We start from the raw sequence: 17356 nt of genomic DNA, 5'->3' as shown, positions 1-17356 counted from the left end.
AAGCATGTCATTGCTTCATTTTCATTTTTTTGCAGCCTCTGTGGAGCATTTAGTCTTTTAGACTCGACAAACGTGGTGGGGCGGGGTTGTAATGATGAACCTTCGCCAGCACTAATGGGAAACCCTGCGCACACTTATGGCTGGCCTGATTCTTCGTGTTCATGCTTTCGTCGTCATTGCGTCACCTGTCTACCACCCCAGATTCTGTGGTAAACGTGGGGGCCGATCGGTAGAAACACAACGTGTGAATAGTTTAAACGAACAGGGATAGCTGCCTCAGACATGCTGGTGGACATCTTTGTCAAATCGGCCTTGTTGTCTTTGGCATGTTAAGTTTACACGGGCTAGATGTTGACCTTATGAAACGTAGTGTCGCTGCCGGTACTTGACATCTGGAAAAGAAGTAAATGGAAAGCGCGTGAGAGTGGCCCTTTCACGCTTGTGAATGTGAACGTTCTTGCAGAGTAACCGGACATGAATTCAACGGACATCACCTCTATAACTACGTCAACAACGACAGCATGACGCCATGGGATATGACGTCAACTAAACCGCCTAAATCTAAAACGCCTACGACGACATGGCGCATTTGACAAAAAGATAGGTCCCCATATCAATATGTCGGCCAGCCTGTCTCACGCGCCTCCCCTATTCCACGTTCTGTTTCTTGCTAGTTGTTGACAGCAAATCCCAGCCTACAGCTGATTTGAGTAGCGTTATCTTTCAGAAGCACTGTATTCATCCGTTGTGGAGCGTTCTTCTCTATAAAACACGCGGCGCTGCGAAAACTGCTCTGCTGACGGCAAACTGTGCGTCATTCTGATCAAAGAAGGCAGCCGAAAATATGCCTTCTCGCCCTGTCAACTTCCCAGCTGTCGGATACTTGAGTGCAAGACCATAGCCAGAAATATTTTTCAGAGGGGGGGGGGGGGGGGGCGCGTAGACACTTGCAGAAGGTTCTGACTATTCGAAAAAAATGCCAATTTTCATTATTTATTTTCAGTGAAACACCCCGCTCCATCAAAATTTCGGGACGAGGTGTTGCGCCACCCCCACCCCCCTCCTCCCCGAGCTACGGGCCTGCTTGAGTGATACGTAACACTCGGTTGTCTCAGCTAGCGATACAGACGTATTGTCAACGCAAAGGATTTTCTGACGAACCAAATGCACATTTGTCTGTCTCTCTGTCTGTCTGTCTGTCTGTCTGTCTGTCTGTCTGTCTGTCTGTCTGTCTGTCTGTCTGTCTGTCTGTCTGTCTGTCTGTCTGTCTGTCTGTCTGTCTGTCTGTCTGTCTGTCTGTCTGTTCTCACGATAGACTTCACCAAAGTGTTTGACAGAATTACGCATAGTTATTATGACATCGTTTTCAAAAAGCTCTAAGGTCCACGCAACAACGGATATCTGTGTATACTATTATAAATACTCATCTACGTTGCGGCCGCGCAATCGCTTAATTGAGGCTTCATTCTGGTATTCTCTATTTAGTTATACAGGCAGACAAATGTAAAAGTGCCTGTCACATTGTTCGCCCTAAGAAATCACCTGCCTTCATGCATGAAGCTTATTAAATGCGAAGCATTTCTTAGCGAACCTCTGGCACTTTGGGCGTTTCTTTCTATCTATCTATCTATCTATCTATCTATCTATCTATCTATCTATCTATCTATCTATCTATCTATCTATCTATCTATCTATCTATCTATCTATCTATCTATCTATCTATCTATCTATCTATCTATCTATCTATCTATCTATCTATCTATCTATCTATCTATCTATCTATCTATCTATCTATCTATCTATCTAGCCGCCTACGTCTGGGCACCTTCCTGGTCGTCTCCATAGGCTGTAATATACCAACATTTGCACAGCATAGGATGAGTGTATAACGAACATGATTCACTGGTCATGACGTGAATAAAGCAAAATACCTGTCGCGTACGTCATGAAATCCTTTCCCTCAGTCACGTGTGGCACATACCTGTATACCAGAGTTAATGTTATGCGGGTATGTGCCTCAGGTGATAACATAGTCTCAATCAACGCAGTAACCGCGAACATACACACTTACACGGAAAAAAAGTGATAATAATAATAGTGATTGCAAGGGTTCTACGTCCTAAAACCACGATATGATCATGAGTGACGCTGTAGTGAAGGGCTCCAGAAATTTTGACCATATGGTATTCCTTAATGTGCACTGACATGGCATAGTACACGGGCTTCTAGCATTTCGCCCCCATCGAAACGCGAGCGCCGCGGCCGGGATCGAATCTGCGACCTTCGGGTCAACAGCCGAGTACTGTAACCACTACACCACAGCGGCGGACGAAAAGAAAGTTAGGGAGCTGAAGACAAAGCACACCTGGAAGACGCTCGGCTACCATCCACTCGTCCACGTGGTCCGCAACGTCGAACAAGTGGATTACGCAAAAACCGGGGTCAATGCTTCCTACAATAACCCTGCCGAGAGGACCATGTCCCTCATGATTGCCGGTGACTTCAGCATTGATTTATGAATCCCAACAATGCCTGGTTCTTAGACGGCATAAAAGACGGCTGGATGTGGACAGGGCATCACAAGACCTCGGTGCCACGTCCAGGACAGGAGGCATCGTAGATCATTTCTTCGCAAGAGCCATCTGCGGTTTCAACCAGCTCTACTATACCTCGCATTTCACTACACTTATACCGTTTGTAGCCGCGATCACGAACGGATCCGATAATAAGTCCTGTCCAGCTGCTGGTGCTCCCTGATCACGGTGATAATGACCTTATTCAAGAACTGCCAAGGACCCCTCCCATACATGCATACAAGTTCGTGAAACTTGCATGCGTTCTCCGTCATAACGGATAAGTACAAGCATATAACAACCGTAACGCAACTATAACAACTTCAAAATCGGCATCCGAACAATCTACAAATGCTATGAAATCGTCAACAAACCTACAGACCTTCACAACAAGAGACAAGTCAAGCAAGAGCTTTCAGAATGTGGCGGTCCTTACGCGAGAGAAAGATGTCACTCAAGACTGTATTTGTAGATTGTTCATAGTATTTGTAGATCATAGTATTTGTAGATTGTTCGGATGCTGATTTTGAAGTTGTTGTCCCTAGACTTCTGGGTTGTTTAAGGATCACTTGCTTCCACTGGAACTTACACATGAGCTACCTTCAGGTAATTCGATTAGGTTCTTAGACCTAACGCTCTGTTTTCGGTGTGATCATTTGTGCTGGCTGTTCACACCGAGAAGTGGAAAACCCATTTTACCCTTTCACTCAGATCATTCAAAACTGGTGAAAAGGGGCATCATCAATGTCTGCCTCGTCAACGCTCTTAGGAGGTCATGCCCGCACTCGATGCAACGAAGTTTCAAAGCACAGGTCGAGCGCCTCTTAAGCGCTGGTTACCCGATTGCCCTGATTTCTGCTGTTGCGGAAAAGCTTTTGAAGCAATTCAAACATCAAGGAGGGCAGTCTCAGCCTCAAAATGCGTCAGTTCCTAAGAACTGTGTTGCAGTTCCTTATCTGCATAACGTTTCGCATAGGCTGAGAAAAATTGGGAAACGCGCTGGCATCACTGTTGTCTTTTCCGCCCCGGAAAAGCTATCGAAGCTTTGTAAGTTGGTGACAACCAGCTGCAAATAGAGTAAGATGCTCTGTGAAACACAGAACGCGCTTTGTTCCTTGTGCTACTGGTGTCGTGTATCTTCTTCCGCTTTCCTGCGGTAAGAAATACATAGGACAAACTGGTAGGTGCTTGAATGACCGCTTAAGAGAGCATAATAACAATGTGCACAATGCGGTTCAAGGACACCTCGGAATTCACTGCCGCGACTGCGGCTGCGTGCCCCTCTTTGAGCGTTGCGAGGTAATAGGCAAGCACCACTCGCAGGCCACGCGTGAGATAATTGAGGCCTATCACATAAATAAATTTGACGGTACATGTGTAAGTTCCCCATCAGTTGCGCTATTGCAAGAAGAGATTGCGTATCTCGACCATTTTTAGGAAGTGTACTGGTTTCCAGCTCATTCAGTAAGTGACAAGAGTTTTGCTGGCATTGTATCGCAGTGGCTGTTAACTGCATCCTTCTACGTATGCCCATTTTTTCACTATATATGTACTTCGCTCCGCTAATAAATCATTGTTGAAAGTCAGCGCTGTGTGTTGTTACCTTCCTTTATCCTTGTCAGTTGCGCTGTTCGTTTATTCAATTATGACCTACCAACTTGCCCAAGTTTCCACGCTTCAGACTACGACGCCCTGTAGGGCGATGAGCATCGGTGTTTGCAGGAGCGGGGTGATGACCGTTCAAGCGCGCCCCGGGCGCACTTCGCGCCATCTCATTGGCGACCGAGAAAGCATGCTGAAGTAAATGGTGTATATAAATAGCCCGCCGTTAGCAGGCTGGAAGGCGTATTTTTCGTGGCCTAGCCGTGTAATGCCGCGCGCTGCGTAGCGAGAGGTCGCCCGTTGGATTCCTCGTTTCGGAAAAAAAATTTTCTGAATAATTTTTCTTGGTGGCGTTTATATATATATATATATATATATATATATATATATATATGTAACGCAGGAGACATGACGGCTGTACGAAGATCCATGTTTATTAAACACTTTGTCTTCCTCTCTCACCACTACCGCACCACACCATTCTCGTGTGGTTCGTCACACGCTTCCCCCTCCCCCCGAGAGAGTCCTAGATGCAGGGGCGGATGATATCTTCTTAATCTGCCCACGTGAACGATGTCAGTCTGGCGACCGAGTGGAGCCACGCTGCGGTCGATCTCGTAGTTAACAGTGGATATCTTGCGTATGATGGTATATGGTCCTTCCATTATTGCACTAAGTTTGCCGCGGTTTGGGTGCCAGGGTGTTTCGTATAGAACGAAGTCTCCCACTTGAAGCTCCGATGGAATGAATTTCTTGTATATAAGCTTGTTTTTCTCGTGATATGCTAGTGAATTGCGGACCGCGTTTGCACGAGCGTCCTGCAGGTTTTCGGCAACGTTGGAGAGGAGACAAGGGTACGATGGTGTGCCATACATAAGAAAATAGGGTGGGTAGCCCGTGACCTCGTGAGGTGTTCTGTTGTAATCGTCGATAACGTCAGAGAGGAGACACGTCCATGGTTTTCGGGGTTCGTCAATAATCTTGCAGCGAAGGCGAGTTACGATGGACTGATTGGTGCGCTCATTTAGGCCATTACACTGCGGGCGTTGTGAGCTTGTAAAAAGCTGATGAATGTTGTTGTGCTTGAGGAACTGCTTGAATTTGCCGGCGGTGAATCCTGTGCCGCGGTCGGAAAGGAACTTCGGAGGCTTTCCAGCAGCGAAGATACTCTTCAGGCAAGAGATGTAGGCGTCGCAGGTCTCATTCTTGTGTGCAAAAGCCCACACATAACGGGTGGCATGATCAACGGCTAAGTGGATAAATCTTTTGGAGGAACCATAGTTGGCAAAACCTCCGATAGTGTCCATGGCCAGAAGATCAAATGGTTGTTCCACTGGTGGTAAAGACTCCAAGGAACCAAAGCGTTTGGTCTTCGGCTTCTTGCAGCGCTGGCAAGTATCGCAGTGTCGAATGTATTCGGAAACATCGGTGACGATGTCAGGCCAATAGTATTGTGGAGAGAGAAGCCGCAATTTCTTTACACCGACGTGACCGAAAGCGCCATGGGCGCTTCGGTCACGTCTTCTCCAGAAAGCGCCATGGGCTTTCTGGAGAAGAGAAGATCGGAGGGCAAAGGGGACGTAGACTTTTCGTATCCCTCTGCGCGTGACTATGGTCATTCCGTTCTCAATGATATGCTTGCCGGGTGGTTTGTCGTGTGGATGCTCTCGCAGTTGTCCAGCAGATAGGAGTTGAATAATCGGGTTCCGAGACAGTGCGTCGGCTTCGATGTTGTCAATGCCCTTTTGGTGCTTGATGTTCACGTCGTACATGGAGAGCTTCAAGGACCATCGGAAGAGACGCCCTTGGTGATTTTTGATGTTTTTAAGCCACTGCAATGCCGCGTGGTCCGTGATAACAGTGAAAGGTTTGCCGTGTAGGTAACAGTGCCATTTATCAATGGCGTCAATAATTGCTAAGCATTCAAGTTCTGTGATGGCGTAATTGATTTCGTGTTTTATTAGCTTGCGTGAATGGTATGCGTTTGGATGCTCTCGACCTTCATCATCAGCCTGCTTCAAGACGGCGCCGATACCTTTGTTGGACGCATCGCAGTATAGCGCACAAGGTTTGGAGGCGTCGTAGATTTTAAGGATGGGCTCTTCTGTTACGCATTTCTTGAGCTGAGTGAAAGCCAGCTCACAGTCCGAATCCCAGTTCCAGGTGGCGTCTTTGCTGAGCAGACGTGTCAGTGGGTGAACAATTTCACGGAAGCGGGCGATGTAGCGACGGTAAACATTCACAGTGCCGAGAAAACGCTGTAACTCTTTAGGGCCTGATGGCGTCGGAAACCGTAGGATTGCATCCACGTTGCTTTGTTTCGGAGTGACCGTGCCATTCGATACCCTGTGTCCCAGGTACTCAACGGAGGTTCGGGCGAATTGACATTTCTTCAATTTCAGCTTGACGAATTCGCTTTTGAAAGCTTTTAAAACGGCCTCTAGATGCTTCAGGTGATCTGGGAACGTGTCGGAATAGACAACAATGTCATCAAAGTAATTCGTGACGTGCGTCAAGCGGTGTTTTGTCAATATGGACTTGACAGCCCGTTCGAAAGTGGCTGGGGCGTTCCGTAGGCCAAAAGGCATGACAAGCCACTCGTAGTGACCGGTACGTGTGACAAATGCCGTTTTTGGAATGTCCTCGGGATGCATCTTCACGTGCCAGTAAGCAGACGTTATGTCTAATGCCGAGAAATACGTAGATTTCCTGAGAGAATCAAGAACGTCGTCGATGCGAGGGATGGGTTGATAGTCAGGCACCGTCACTGCGTTTAGCTTGCGGTAATCGATGCAGAAACGCGTGCGTCCTTCCCCTTTTTTCTCTGCCAGAAGTGCCGGTGCAGCGTATGGTGACGTAGACAGTCGTATGACGTTTTGCGCAAGAAGATCGTTGATCTGTCTGTCCATTTCAACGCTATCGGCTTCTGAGCATCGATAAGGAGCCCTGCGGATGGGAATATTGTTGGTGAGAAGAATGCGATGCGTTTCGCTGATGATGCACCCGATGTCTGTCTGTGACTTGGAAAAAATGTCGTCGTACTTATGGACAAGCTGCTTCAATGCGAACTGTTGAGTTTCATTTAGATGCACTAAATCGCAAACTTCAACTCCCTGCAAAGAAGCGTCCATATTCGCCGTGGCATGGTTTGGTGCACGAGGATGCACGATGTCATTCTCTTGGCCTAGAGTCGGGGTGTCAAGGTCCAGGGACAAGTTAAAGAGACAGGCACTGTCCAAGCCAAGAAGTAAGTTGCTCTTCATGCCTTGTAGAACATGTGCCTGAATTTCTCTTGTGACTTTTCCTATCTGTATCATTAGATTGACGCGACCCAAAGTTTTGGTAAATGATGTGACTTGTTGAACTGAGACGCATGAATCCCTCATTATTTGTAGGTGAAGAGCCTCCAGCACTGCTTCGTTGATACAGGTGATCGTAGCTCCAGTATCAAGAGTAGCGCTGACAGGGTACCCGTTAATGAGTGCATCAAGTTGAATTACATGAGCTTTGGGTCGCCCTCCTCGTTTCCCTGGTCGGTAGAGAGGGCGGAAATGCTTGCGCGCCGTGGGCATTCATTGTGCCAGTGCATCTGCCGGGGTAAGCCATCCATTGCGCAGTGTCTGCATTCAGAAGCGGGTGTTCGTAACGGCGTATTAGGTGGACGCTGACGGGCGCTGCCGCTTGCTGCGTTGATCTGCGTGTTTCGACTGGGAAGAACGCGCTGTAATTTAACTCTCTGCAAAGTTGACTCTACGCGCAGCGCAGCTGAAAGCCACGTCGCTGGTGTAGACGGGTTAAGCCCAGCAAGAGCCATTTCCATATCGGCGGGAAGGCCGTCATTGAGCCCGGAAATAAGGTGTGCGTCCTTTAGGTCGGCAAGGCGTCCGAGACACATTTTTTCGTTATAGTAGTCCTTCAGTCTCTGGCCTGGCCTCAGCTGACAATGAATGAATTGATGGAAAGGATCCGCTACGGCACTTGTAAAACGTGTCTTCATGCATTCGGACAAGCTGTCCCAAGATGCCTCAGTGTCGAACACCTCGGTGAGGAACCAGCGGAAAGCCTCACCTTCAAAGTAATCGGAGAAGTGGCAAAGCTTGTCTCGCTCCGTCCATGCAGCGGCCGCAGTCTTCACATCGAAGAGCCGGAGCCACTTGTCAAAGGGGACGTCGTCGGGTGCTCCAGAGAACTTGGGGATGTTGATGACTTTCTTGGATGTTGCCATGATGAAGGACACAGTAGATCCTGTCGACTAGTGTAACGCAGGCGACATGATGGCTGTACGAAGATCCATGTTTATTAAACACTTCGTCTTCCTCTCTCACACTACAGCACCACACCGTCCTCGTGTGGGTCGTCACATATATATATATATATATATATATATATATATATATATATATATATATATATATATATATATATATATATATATATATATATATATATACACTTGTACATATATGGGCCCGGACGGCGTCGACGGACGGTGACGGCAAAAACCAGCCGACAGTGTCCATATAATTGCTATCGCAATAAAAAAGGATGATGACCGTATGACGCATGCTCGTCGTGAAACATGGCGCTCGCATGAAGCGACGAAGCGGGAGGTGAGGACATGTCAGTAGCCGCATAAAAGAAGCTTATTCGGACATATTGAAAGGGTTTGCAGTAAAAGCACGGTAGTGCCGAAGGAAAGGCGTAAAAGCGAGGAGCGGAACGCAGAGGGATGACACGAGCGCTGACTACCAACTGGTTTTAGACAAACTAACGCGAGAAATCACTGAGGCGCATTATATTAGGAAATATGACGGTGAATGCGTGAGCCAGCTTTCGGTGGCCTTGCATGAAAAAGAATTTTGCGCTTTTGGATAAGGGTTAGTCTTAATAGTTATCATTGTACCTTATTTTTATCGGACATGCCACCGAAATGTGTCGCGTTACTGACGTCTGCTTGATAAAAGTTTATCTCTGTGTGTATATCTATGTACGTGTGTGTCGTGAACAATAAAACCAGTTGGTAGTCAGCGCTCGTGTCGTTCCTCTTAGCTTTCCGTTCCTCGCTTTTACGCCTTTCCTTCAGCACTACCGTGCTTGCGCTGCAAACCCTTTCAAAATGCACTTTAACCAATTAGCCCAAGCAGCCGTTCTTCTTCAAGTGTATTTGGACGTTACTGTGATTACCACTAGAGTTCATCAGCATCCGCGGAAATATTCATCGAAAGGCAACAAGCCGGCGCCGCCTTCCAGCCCTTATTAGTGTCTTCGGGAAAATGTGCAGCGCGGCACGGACGAAGGACAAGAAACGCACAACACGAGCGCCTTATCAGTGGCTGCGATCGCCGACAGAAACCGACGGCGTCTGTGTGCTGTGATTGCGTGAGGATCCGAGGCAAGGTTGCCATAACATAACGTAACGTAACATAACATAACATAACATAACATAACTTTATTTTCCTTAAAAACCCCTCAAGGGGGTATTACATAAGGAATGGGCTATAAAATTTTTATTGCCACAAGTTTTAATCTTGAAAAATGGTACACAATTCATCAACAAATGATGATGGGCATGCAGTGGTGACGACGTCGTGGGGAAGGTCATTTCATTCTTTTGCATTCCGTACAAAGAAGGACATAGAAAAGGTGGTCGTCTTAATCCGTGGCCGGGCAACTTGAAGTGTGTTACGTTCTGATTTTTGGTTTCGCACAACGTGCAGGTTCTTTATTTATTTGGAATGTCCGAGGCATCCCCTCAAGACACTCCCCAAAAGGACGACCCCACTTGCAACCCACATTTAATAACAACACTAAAACTAGAATACACAACACTAACAAAGACAGAAGAGTACACTACAAAAATAACTGGCTCTGTGACTGAGGCCACGTCATTCAGAACGAATAATCTACATGCTTAGTTCCCAATCACTCAGTCCCTAGCCTACAGCTAGTCGCGGAGAGAAGTGAAGGCACGGTGCTGATCTCACCAAGGTCAGTGGCGAAGATGCCACGGAGCGAAGTACGGCTGCCGATGAGGGACGCTGTTGCCGTCGCCGTCTAGCGGCTCGAAGAACTGTTACATCGGGTAGCCTCCCTAGGCTACAGGTTGACACTGGAGTCGAAGCGCCGACACCGATGCTATGTTCCGGCCGGACAGCCGCGTCCGATCTCGAGCCCGAAGCCCGACTGCTTGAACCTGTCCACCGGCACAGGCACGTTTTCCAGCAGCAGAGCATCAGATACCCACGGCCAGGAACAGCACGTACACAGTATGTCGCTCAGGACACGGGTAGACGGAGGTAGACGCCGTGGCTCGGGTCCGAAACCCGACGGCCAAGACGCGTGGCCTGTCTTCTTTGCTACTTCCCTGCCACTGCTCCTAAACAGAGGCATAACCTTGGATGAAGGCTGTCTGCTTTGTTAATGGGCTCTTGCCAGGCCAGTGAAAGTGCGCTGTTAACAATAAGACTACCTTGATGAGGCCTGGGTAAACGCCGGCCATACAAAGGGAAGAGTTTGGACAGACAACAGCGTGATGACTCGGCAAGACGCATTTCGTCAAGGGCTCTCAACCGGCCTCCGTGCACCAAGCGGTAAAGGAGGACGCCTAATCGTTTTGAATGCTGGAAGTGCAGAAAGCTTTGTTGATGGAGCCGCCCTAGTTTTCCGTGCCAAGGAGGGCGCTGGTGATTACCACACAGAAATGGATACTTCGCGTTTCCAGAAATGATTTGTTGAACAGCTGCTACCGAGCATCAAGCCAAGCAGTGTGATTGTGATGGATAATGCGTCATATCACGATGCTCAGGTTGAGAAGCTACCGAGCTCATCATCCAGACAAGCAAAAATCAAGTCCTTGTTGATATCGAAAAATATTCCTTTTGAGATGACCAACTGAAAAGTGAACTGCTGCAGCTCGTTCAGCAGAATAAGCATTTTTTCCTTGCTTATCAAGTTGACAAACTTGCCAGTGCTGCCGCGCATGAGCTTGTGCGCTTGCCTCCTTACCACTGCGAGCTAAATCCTATAGAGGTTGTATGGAGCCAAATCAAAGGCCATGTTGCTTCAAGGAACAGAGACTTCAAGATTGAATCGGTTGAGAAGCTGCTGCAGGAGGGAATCGCAAGTGTGACCCAACAGAACTGGTTCCATGACTGCACTCACGTGATGAGGCTTGAGGATGAGGCATGGGAGCGTGATGGCATTATAGACAACCAAACAGAAAGTCTCATCATTTCTTTGTGCACAGACTCAACTTGTTCAGATGAGTCGAGCAGCTCCGACATGAGTGGAATTGATGAAGTGCCGTGACATCTCCATGTGTGCCTTGCCAATGCTTCGAGCAAATGATTGCACATGTACCTAACCAGAAACTGTGATATTGTTTTTGAGGACTATCGGTCACTGCTGTTTCTTTACATTTTTATCGCTTATTCACTTGATTGTGATTTTATCTGTTGATCTCTTTTTTTGCACTTCGTGCATGTTCTGGTTACGTTATCGTGATGTTATAATGAATGCTGGGATTTTGTGTGCCAAAACTACGCTGTGATTATGAGGCATGCTGTGCTTGAGGTTCTACAGATTTTGACCTGTGGGGGTTGTTTAGTGTGCACCCAAATATAAGTACACGAGCATCTGGCATTTCCCGTTCATTGAAATGCGACACGCTCAAACATGAGCCTTTTGTGTGAGCAGCCAGATACTGTAAGCACTGTACCGTCACGCCGGCTGGGATGTGATTATCTTGGTCGTGAATGTTAACATTATATGCTGCATCAGCGTGAACCACATTGCTTAGTTGAGATTGTAAATGTTCAAAATAAGGTTCCCTTTTCTTTTTTATCTCATGTCAATGGCGTTTGCTGCCTCGTTTCATTTCTGTCGCAATGGGACCTGAAATTGTGATACCACTTGTCATTTTTGTGTTTTATTTACTCATTTACTGAGTTATTGTACCCTGGCATTCCTTGTTATTAATGTGTTCCTACTCTTGCGTGTTTACATTTGTTTATTAAAAATGGTTATTCTGCCAAGCAATACCAGCGACCGTTGTGATAATTCTGATGCATCAGTGGAGCATCTCCTTATAGAATGCCCGAAATATGAAGAACAGCGTGTTCGACTTAGCGATCGACGCAAGAGACTTCACAAACGACCACTCTCAATTTTCAAGGTTTGGACCTTGGCGAAATTATGACGATCAAAGACGGGCTATGAGTGCTCTTTGGTATTTTTAATTTATACAGACTTAATGAGCCCCTTACGATTATCATGGTTCTTTACTTTCATAGCATTGTATTATTGAGAATACTTTCTAGTCATGTCATATGTTCTTTTATGGGAGACTGGCTCTGTGGACTGCCACCGAGGTGTTATGTGACACGACCCTCTATGTGCTAGACTCTGCCCTTGGACTCTGCAAGTACTACGTTGTACGACGCATGTTGCATATGTGCATAGTTCAACTCATTGTGTTTCTTTTTCTATTTTTTGTTTCCATTTTTCTTGTTATGGCCTATTTATTCTTGTTGTTGAGATAGCCGGCTCTAATGTAGTCTACCTTCTCATGTTATTTTTTTTTCTATTTAAATAAAAATTCAGCTCGAATGAGTCTGGTCGAGAAAAGGTTTAGGTAGTCCGGATGAGGGAAATTTGGTGAGTCTGAGTCACAGTGAGCTCTCGGAGCAAAATATTTTTCTTGAGTAAGTGAGCTCCAGTTTTTTTTTTTTTTTTTTGCCGACCTATGGTCAGAAATGTGAAATCTCAGTTGCCATGGATTTCCAGCTGAACGTTGTTACGGTTATGTTCTGTGTCTGACTCACACGTGTAAAATATCACGTTGACATCGATTGCCAGCAAAAGGTTGTAATGGTTATGTTATATGTCAAAAGTGCATTATTGTTACGAGTGTCAGAAAAAAGTTGTTATGGTTATCACGCTCTGTGCCATAAATGCAAATCAATATGTTGACACAGAGGGCCCAAAAATATTGTATTCCTCACTGCGGACAAGCTTATTTTCGCTTGAAAGCCTATGTGGAAATACTTTTGTTATCGGACATGATGATTCATTTGAAAAATGTAAAGTGATTTGTGAATTAGACTGATTTGTTGTGATTGATGTGTTGTGAATTAGTGATTTGTTAACGAAGCGTCTGGAAAATTCTGTTTTAGAGCAGCAAGAACTTTTGGTCTTTTTATTCGCAATGTGCCTTCTTGTGCTGTAAAATACAGGTTGTCCCACATAACTTGGGCCAAGACTGAAAATAAAACGCACTTCAGAGGCAAATTGAACCGAACGTATACTAGTCGCACTAGCCTATAGATACTCAGGCTATTTTTATTTTCACCTAAACTAATTATTTAATTATTTTTAATTACTAAACTTTTTAATTATTGGCTGAAAACCCAAAACATGAACACCGAGCTGTAGAGCACTTCTGGAAACCACGGACTGAATTGTTTCCTGTACGATACGTCTCACGTTGTTATTTTTTCCGCGTTGTAAAACAGGCCGCGAAATTTGAAAAGAAGCCACGTGACGGACCGCGAGCGCACTGCTATAGTGCTGCTTTCAAGCGTGCAACCGGTGAAGGAGGTCGCCTGCGGCTGCCATGGGGAAGCGACAGGGTGCTTTGAAAGTGGACGATGTTTGGCCGTCCGTCTTTCGTTGAATGATGGTACAAATGCATGCTGCCGGCCGAGCGCTGCCGAGATAAGCGTCCAAGACGGATAAATAAAAGAAGAAAATAGCTTTATTGTCTTTTGAACTTGAGATGCGTCAAAGGAGGCGACGACGTGAAGCTAGTAACGGGTGGCGGTGGGTAGGTGAACGGCATGCGGAGTCTTTTTTTTTTAGTGATCGGTCCTCGTAAAATTAAGCCACGATTACAAAACATGTTCAAAGAGGTCGCCATCTGCTGCTATACAACTCTGGCATCTCTTTATCACATTTTCCGTGACCTTCTTCACCATGGTTTTGGGAATGGAGTTGCAAACTTGTCTTCTTTTTTCTTTTAGATTACCTGTTGTGGTTGGTGCCGAGTATACCTGACTCTTGACGTACCCCCAAAGAAAAAAATCAAGGGGGTTTAAATCTGGAGACCTTGTGGCCAAGCAATGGGCCCGTGCCGCCCTATCCACTGCTGCGGGAAAACTTCATCCATCCAATTGTACGCTTTGCTGCTTCCGTGCGCAGGAGCTCCATCATGCTGATACCAGATATCTTCAATCCCAGCCAGTGGAACTTCGGACAGAAAATTTTGTAGTGGTCCATCCAAGATATCGTTGTCATATCGTTCGCCTGTAAGGGTCCTGTCGAAGAAGACAGGTCCGATTATAGTACCGCCGTAAACGCCACCCCACACATTGAAAGACCACTAATATTGGTGACGCGCCTGCCAAACCCAGGGTTCTTGTCACTCCAATAGTGAGCGTTGTGGATGTTCACTTGAGCATTGCGCGAGATAAGTAAGCTTCGTCCGTCCAAAGTACCTTGTTCACAAAGCCTGGGTCTCCTTTTGTCTTGATTAGGATCCAGTTTGCAAAGTCTGTGCGATTCCGGAAGTTGCAGGGCTCCAATGCTTGGAGCAGCTGCACGTGGTAGGGATGAAGTTGTCTCTTCTTCAGTATTCTCCACACCGAAGATTTTGAGACACCGGCTTCAGCACCCACACTACGGACGCCTGGGGGTCTGCAGAAAACTTTGACAGGGTATCCCTCTCCACTTCATCGCCGTAAACTGAAGATTTGTGCCGTTTCGTGGTAAATGTCCCATTCTCTTTCAGCGTTTCATATGTACGCACAATGGTCATTAAGCTTGGCCGCGTACCTGGATACCAGCGTTGAAACAGCTGAACTGTCTGCCTTTTGTGTCCGCGTGATGCACTTAGGGCCAGAACCATGTCCGCTCGTTGCTCATTCGAGTACGGCATGTCAGCTACTTACACAGGTTAAAACAATGTAACGTTGCTGTCCAGAACACGAAGGGTTACGGGTGTCTGAGGATCACCTGAACAAATACAACTCGTCAGAAATGGTTCGCACGACGCAGACGCTTTGTGGGGTCTCTTTTAGATGCGAAGCAGCTCTTTGACTAGCCTGTGTAACGCTGTCCCTCCGTGCGTCCGTACGAACGCGCCGCGATGCACTCCCCTCGCCGCAGGTGTTGGAGCGGTGCCAAGTAGGTCACGCCGCAGCTGCGCGTTGACGTCACGCTCCCCTCGCAGTGCGCGCTGACGTCACTCTCTCCCTCGCCTGCCGCGCGCTCGCCGCAGCGCCCGCAGCTGCCGCCTCGTCCGTTCGCCCGCAACACCTGCCGCTACCGCCGCTCGCTCCGCTACCGCGACCGCCGCTCGCTACACCGCCGACTCGTCTGCAAAATATCATCATCAAGACGCGAGAAGAAGGAAAAGAAGACTTCTCTCTGGCGCGAGCGCGTGCTACTTCACTTCTAATAAACCGTTCTGGTTCGAAGCAGTCACTGGTCTCGATCGTCTTATCAATGGTGCCGTGACCAATGGTTCACGCGCAATAAACCTGACGCTGTACCTCGCTCCCAACCTGCCGAAGGAACAGGTTCAGCTCTGTCTGGAGCATATCCAGCTTTTGTGGACACATACCAGCCAGCGCCCCTGGCGGCCGCGGCGTGAAACTAGCGCGTTTTCAATGGAACTAGCGAGTTTTTCTCGAATAATGAAGTGTAGAGTGTGAATGTTGAAAAACGCAGACCACAGAGCGCTTCTGGGAACCTAAACGCACGAGAAGACTGCAGCGATCATGTTGCAGTAAGCTTCAATTTTGTTCCCAGAGCAGTTAAAGATTGCACAATGGGAGTCTATGGAAACGGCGAAAAATGTGGCCTGTTTTTCGAGACCAAAACGGTCCCTATCGTAAAACTAAGCAAGTTATGGTAATGATCAGGAAATCACATGTAGTCGTGACATTCAGCTTTCGTTTGAAGCCATTCTCAACCTGCCGCAATTGGCATAACGTTGTTTCCTAACGCGTTCTTTGAAACGCGGTCTTTCAAATGCTTGTGGTAAATTGATAAACCCTTGCTTACCACTTGCCACAAGGCGTCCACCGTGGCCGAGCGAGCTAATCGCTCAAGTTCAGAGCGCGGCATCACCGTGCCGTCATCGGTTCGATTCTGGGCGACGGATCAGCATTTTTTTTTCAGCCCGTGACTTAGTTTCACAACTTCGCACAGGATGTCGCCGCCGAAAAAAAAAAAAGAGCTTTCGTTTCGGTTTCGGTCTTGTCTGTAATCTTGAGCTGCCGTTTCTTTTTCTCTTTATTTAATGACTTTTTTAGTGCATGTTTAAACACTCCACGCGTATCAGATCGTTCATATCTACATTTGTAATCCTTACTTTATTCTTTTATAAACGTCTAAGGAACAGAACGTCCGATCAAGTTATGGTGAACAAAGCTCTTTCGAACGCTCGTACGCGTATTGCGGCGGAAACTTATTAACACGAAAGTGTTTTATGCCGGGGTCCACCAAGACTTCAGTGACGTATTTCCGTCACGGAAATGACATCGAAAAAATGTACACGATCAGATGGTAAAGAAAAAAAGTTCCGTCAACGGGCATCAAACCCACGACCACTCGGTCCGCAACAACAGATGCCGGGCGCGCTAACCACTGCGTCGCGGTCACAGACGCCAGAGGCTTTACAAACGCGCCTTTTATATCTACCACTCTCCCGGTCGGCGGTGGTGTTGCCCTCTGGGAGTGGCAAAGCAAAGTAATTCATCATTACTATGGCTTCCGCGATTAGTACCTGCAAAGCGTTACACGTTACATTAGTACCTGCCTCACCTGGCTGTAACACCGCGTTCCCCGTCTACGCGCTCGCCCCGAGAAAAATTGTGGCCAGGCTACCGGGGCGGCACGACGCGCTTTGCGTTTCCCTCTAGTCTGGCCGTCGTGTTCAGTCACATTTTAACATGCCGCGGGATGGCGACCAAGTTTTGCGTCCAATATGCGACGCTCTTCTGGCTATCACACCTCGTTCTCTGATTACGCTTTCACCGTTAACTACTACAGCTACCACAATGGTTTGTTTAATCATTGAACATGGACGTTAGTCTTCGGCATGGAAATGTGCACAAAGCATCAAAGTGGGTGCATCCACGTTAAACGGTGCTATAGCTGCCAGACATCAATATACATTG

The sequence above is a fragment of the Rhipicephalus sanguineus genome, chromosome 5, assembly GCF_013339695.2.
Source record: "Rhipicephalus sanguineus isolate Rsan-2018 chromosome 5, BIME_Rsan_1.4, whole genome shotgun sequence".
Classification (NCBI taxonomy): domain Eukaryota; kingdom Metazoa; phylum Arthropoda; class Arachnida; order Ixodida; family Ixodidae; genus Rhipicephalus; species Rhipicephalus sanguineus.
This window is presented reverse-complemented; position numbering follows the sequence as displayed.